Source organism: Epargyreus clarus, unplaced genomic scaffold (assembly GCF_041222505.1).
Source record: "Epargyreus clarus isolate Ecla_fem2 unplaced genomic scaffold, WU_Ecla_fem_2.2 ptg000003l, whole genome shotgun sequence".
NCBI lineage: Eukaryota > Metazoa > Arthropoda > Insecta > Lepidoptera > Hesperiidae > Epargyreus > Epargyreus clarus.
The window spans coordinates 12,608,732-12,614,843 of record NW_027332211.1 but is presented as its reverse complement, the minus strand read 5'-3'; positions in this window follow the sequence as shown (position 1 = coordinate 12,614,843).

Genomic DNA, 6,112 nt, shown 5'->3' with positions numbered 1-6,112 from the left:
CAAACTACTTAAGGAAAATAACAATAAATACATTATCATCATTGTATATCTATTTCAAATGCTTTATCGGGGACTAACTACGTTATAAGTTTTCTTTCAAATACACTTTCATTTAAGAGAAAAATCACTTGTTCAATATTCATTGTATCATTCTCAGTACAGGACAGTACAGTTGATACTTTTGACTAAAACATACTATTGTAAAGCATAAACACACGTATAAATAATTAATAATAACACGGAAGTGTACAGTGTACACAGTAAATTTCCGGGGAAACTCAATCTCGGAATCAGAAGCCGATAAATATTACGAAATGTTATCAGGAAACACGATCAATGTTATGAAATCGATTAGGCACTTACCATCACTATCAGATGTACATAATTCAGGGGTAAGGTACAAAACACAACACTATCGTAGGTACGAGTTGTAGCGAGTGTGGTGGCTGACTGAGGTAGCCTGGTTGTTTTGTCCTTTCGATAATGTACCGATAAGCGGCAATCGTCGGACGTAGGTATTAGTAGATTGTGATAACGATTACCGAATTCAGGAACGATCAATCAGTGGCTTTGATGAATTACTGAATTAGCAATGAAGCATTTAATGTTAACGAGATAAAATTGATACAACGGACGTGATAGTTACGCAAATTTATTTTCTGTTTCTTTCGAAATTTTCATCGATGATGTTGTATCATATTTCTAAAGGTTTACTTAGGGTTATTGACACGAAAATATACTTAACCAAGTACTAACTACTTACAATTATTACAACTTTGAAAAACCATCTATTTCAAGATAAATGAACATTGTCAATACATTAGAATGTGAAATTATTTGAAATATAATTCTGTTGAAAATGTAATGATATAGTTTTGTCATTAAGATAATTTTTCATTATATTTAATTTATAACGTCAAAAAGGTGTAGGTGGTATTTGGTATCATTTTTATCCATACTTAAGTTACGTTTTGAATCGTAGTTGTTTCTAACCAACTGTGCCACTTCTTGTGGTTCGATTCGAGTGTGGATGCTGGCTAATTTGCATATAAGGTGACCATGGAACAGAACTTGCTTTTCTCTTCTAGGAGGTCACCATCTAATTCGTAGCATTTTTTTATTTGGCTCATATAGAGCGTCTGTTATATATGGAGTATAAGAAAAGTTACCATATTATTTTTACTCGGAACATACATTTACTACATTTACTCGAAACTGAATTTTGTGTTAAACAATTTTATTACATTGTACAAGTAAAGTTATTTTAATATATTTATACCATGATGTACATGGGATTAAATGTCGATTAACCGATTACATTCACGTGCATATTTTATGCACATCATAATCTTTTCATAAAGATATACAAGCGATAAAAACAAATTATGTGTATAAATTTATTACTTATACGGCAATATATTATGTGTGTCTACGTCATCGTACATCATAATGTCATTTTCTACCAGTTTCTAAATTTGATATAGGAAATAATTGTTACAAAAATTTAAAACCCGACTAAAATACGAGTACCTACAGCATATATCACTCACACGATTTAGACGAATACAATCACATCTCATATGTTAAAATCATACATACGGAAATACATTACGCTCCGCAGAGGGGTAAAAAGATACAAAGACATTAAAATTTATATCATACTACCGAACAAATTCGTACCAAAACCATATATTAGTAAAGATTACTCACCCCTAACAAGAAAATGTAACCAGTTGTAACAATTGAAATTGTCACTATCATCTATTTTCGTGTTTGAAAAATATTAAAAAATATACCTTTTAGATGATTTACGAATGAAACAATATTTCTCCGCACTTTTTCTTCGATTTCGTGTCTTAACTGCGCATGTCGGCATTGTTCCGCGTTAATTATATCATGACAGTCATTAAATGGCTGACAGAATTGTCAGCCGTTTAAGCCATTTAATAGCTTCCTTCAATTACAAGGCGGTGAGATATCTATACTTACTATGACCAAAACTGAGAAGTTGCAAAATATTCTCATACATTTTAACTTCTTTTGTTTACACTTAATTTATGTGCGTGTGAACTGGTTACTTACAAATTATACCGTTCATCCTAATTTGTTTTGCGATTCATTTACCGTCTACCATTTAGGAGAAGGCGGTCACAGTACGTATATGGAAATGGCTCATTAAACGTAAAGTTACTCGTTGGTAGTTGTTCATAAATAATTCGTGTGGTGAAATTGCATCTGTGAAAATGAAGTTATGTATTTGTATGGCTAACTCACGGTTATTTTGTCTGTTTGGAAGTAATAGGTACTATGTCTGGTCGGTAAGAATTATGAAGTATTTATTGGTGGGTGTAGATGACAAACAATATAGATAATTATGTTTTTTACCTTATAACAAATAAATATAGAGCCCGAGTTACATACAATAAATATATTAGAGGCAAACAACCGTGCATTAGATAACTAAAAATGTCAAACCTTGGTACCTTCTGCCCATAATAGCGATGTAATAAAAGATTATTAGAAATTTTCTTGCATAATGAAGCTCTGCACGTTTCGAACAAATCATAGCACATTCATACCTATTTAATTTTCTGCTAACCTAAATATTTCAAGTAAGTCTTCGAGATTATCAATAAAATTGTCCTAAATAAATTTATAAACGTCATGCTTATGTACTTAAAAATTTATTCTTCTTGAAACCTACAAAATATTACTAAAATGTATATGCTAAGTAATAGGCCCTCTGTTGAAAATTAAGAGAACTAGTACAAATATCTTTCCAGTGGATGATGAGATAGTTCCCATAATAGTCTATAGATGGCGTAAGTTTGTGACGTAATGTTAATAGATGGCGATAGGCGTAGTGAACAAGTACTTGCAACAGATAAATGAAGTGGGTACGACTGAAGTGATTTCATTATAAATTATAATATAGAAGTAGAAAATGAGCATGCAATACACCTAAGCTGCTACTATCGACTACAAATAGGTGTGGCGGTGGTGCCTCCAAATCGAACATGGTTCTATCTCGTTCAAAGAAATAGAATAAATAAATGCAAGCTTTTGTTTTCAAACAAATAAAAAAGCGTACTATATACCATTTTCATTAACATTTATCTTACACTTGCAATGAAGCCATCATTCATTAGATCAAAGTTTGTCGAACTTATTTCATCTACCGCCCTCTTTCGACAAATTCAATCAATTATTTAAGCCCCGAAAAAATTTCAAATATTTTAGACCAGGGATAGGAAGAAGAACAATATAACCGTTGTATTAGGTAGATAGGGTTTAATAAAAAGTACAGGACTCCGGGGGCATTGTTGCCTACTTTGAGAGAACCTGCGTTAGACAATACGTAATAATATTTTATAGAGAAACAATGGTACAGCATTATTTAAAATTCCTTCACTTCAAGTATGATGCATTGGTGGCGGCAACGTGGCGCGCCAACTTTTTATTCGCTAGTTCCTATGGTCGCGCTATGAATGACAATATGTCCGCAGATTAAACTTAAATGGCAGAATATGAATACACTTACAATAATATAAACAGTGATGGCAAGAATGTGTTAAAATAATGTATGCAGGAGCTGGTGGCAAAGAAAAAGGTAATATACTTACGTCCTAATTGATATAAATTAAGAACGTTGATATTAACTCTATGTTTTATTGCATTGTAATCAGAGTTACTCATATTTTTTAAATACCTATATCAGCATTTTTCTGCTGTAGTGTTCCACTTTACAGATGTGATTAAAATATACTTATTTACTTATCATATGCTTGTAAGTACAAGTAAAGTGAAACATTTTTTTTTTCAATACCTTTGATAGATTTGAGTGGATGACTTCCTAGAGGCCGCCTAAACGGTCAATTATTTGATATATTGCGAATTGTGCAATATTATTGAGTTGTAGTTGTATTTAGGGTTAACAATTAGAAAATTGCGCAAGTGAACGAAAGTTTAGCGAGTTTAATTTTATTGCACCATATTTTTATTGCATCGTGTAGGATCAATATTGCACAATATTTTTATTCAAATTAAATCAAATCATTTTTTTTTACAAAAAATTGGTTCTTTACAGAGTATTTTTTGAATGTCAATACATCTACGGCCATTTCACAAGGTGTTTTGTTATGGAGAGAAATATTCTCCATCAATTTGTACCATTCTCCGACTGAACACGAAAACATTGTGCAGTTTGGAGTCAGAGCGCCTTTCAATCTTATTGTACATTAAAAATTATTGTACAATGTTATTGTAGGTCTAGAAGCAGGTGAAAACTTACATGTGACACACCACCACTCGAAAACAAAAGAATGAAGTTACTTGGTAAATATCGTACGTAATTGTAGGTATACCTATTTGATTTGAATTTTTCCGTAATATGCAGAAAATACATTTTTGTTATATCCCTTTTTTTGGTTTAATGGAATTATAAGTTTCCATTAAGGGCATTTATGCCACTTTTTGTTTTAACATAAAAATATTTAACGAATAATTATGTACCCATCATTACAATAGTAATACTTATACTCATTTTATTTCGATAGGTATAAGAGTTACAAAATCGGTTTGTATGTCGAAATAAAACGAAATAATTGTTCTTTATCAAAGTTTTAGGGGTTTGATTCCAATCTAACTTTGTGATAGTTTTCTGCTATCCAGTTTTGCTGACTTTTATATAAAATGCGACGCTTCGCAAATTACGCCGCACGGTTCCAGTTATTGGATAGAAACTTCTTATATTAAAAACAAATTGACAACAAGGCTATTTACTGCCATTTTCCATGGGTTCAAGTAAAATAAAATCAACGGAACTTGAGTAGAATTCGCGCACTGAAGATTACAGAATCCTCAGTGCGCAGTAATACAGAATTAATTATAAACTTATTTATTGCCTATTTTTTTGCTTTGTCAGTTCGTATGTATGTACCCATGTGAGTGCCAAATTTTATAATAAAACTAGCTGACCCGGCAAACTGTGTTGCCATATAAATAAAAAAATGTTAAGGGTGAATAATCTTATCACTTAGGAGTAAGAAAAATAGATAGAAGCCGATTCTCAGACCTATTGAATATGCATATAAAATTTGGTGAAAATCGGTAAAGTCGTTTCGGAGGAGTACCTACGGTAACTAACATTGTGACACGAGAATTTTGTATATAAGATTATAGAACTTAATTTTAACCTATCGAGGTGAAATATATCTACAAACGATGGATTTTATGTCAATCAAGGATTAGTTTAGAGACGGCCTTCCAAATTAAATATTACGGACGCATTTAATTCTTTGTGCACCCTTTTTTAAAAAGAAGAGCACAAAATATAAAATGACGTTACTAAAAACTTTATGTTTAATTTTATTAATGTATACATTTATGTGGGACAGACAATGTTTTTATATTACAAGAAAAATATTTACTCATAAATTACGCATTATAGTTTTGCAGTGATTTCCCTAGTCTGCGAGCACCACTTTTTTTAATTTGGAAAAAAACTGCTAGCAGTTACAAAAATAAAACGGTAGTTTTTCATTGTTATAATGACAGTTGGAAAAACAAAAAAATGTGTTAAGACGTAATGGGCCTGGTATAGCTGCGGTCTGTCTGGACTAAACAAATAGTTATCTAGAACTTTCCCGCCACTATTTTCGTTATCTAAACGCTCAGTCGGACAACCTTCAGTACACATTATTAGTTGGCTCATTGCGTTTGTCCCTATATTAATCATTGTCCAAAGAAATTGTTTTCGAAAAATAAATATTAATACAGAATTATTGAAAATAGTACATGCTAAGTAATTGTTAAGTAATTATATATATTGTTTCGAAAAGTGTCGTAAATTATCGTAAAATGACTGTTTTTGCATTTGTGTACGTATTTGCCCATTCATTTCCAATCAGCGCCCTTAACGGACTGTATCAGAACTGATTGAAAATTTATGGGAATACGTAAACAAATAAAAATAAACAGTCATTTTTGTACAAACTTAAAAACTCATACTGTTACGGTTCCAGAGATAGAGCCATGTGACAGTCGGACAGCTGGTATCGTTATAGGGTTCCGTATTAACCCTTTGGGTGTGGAACCCTAAATAATAAAGATT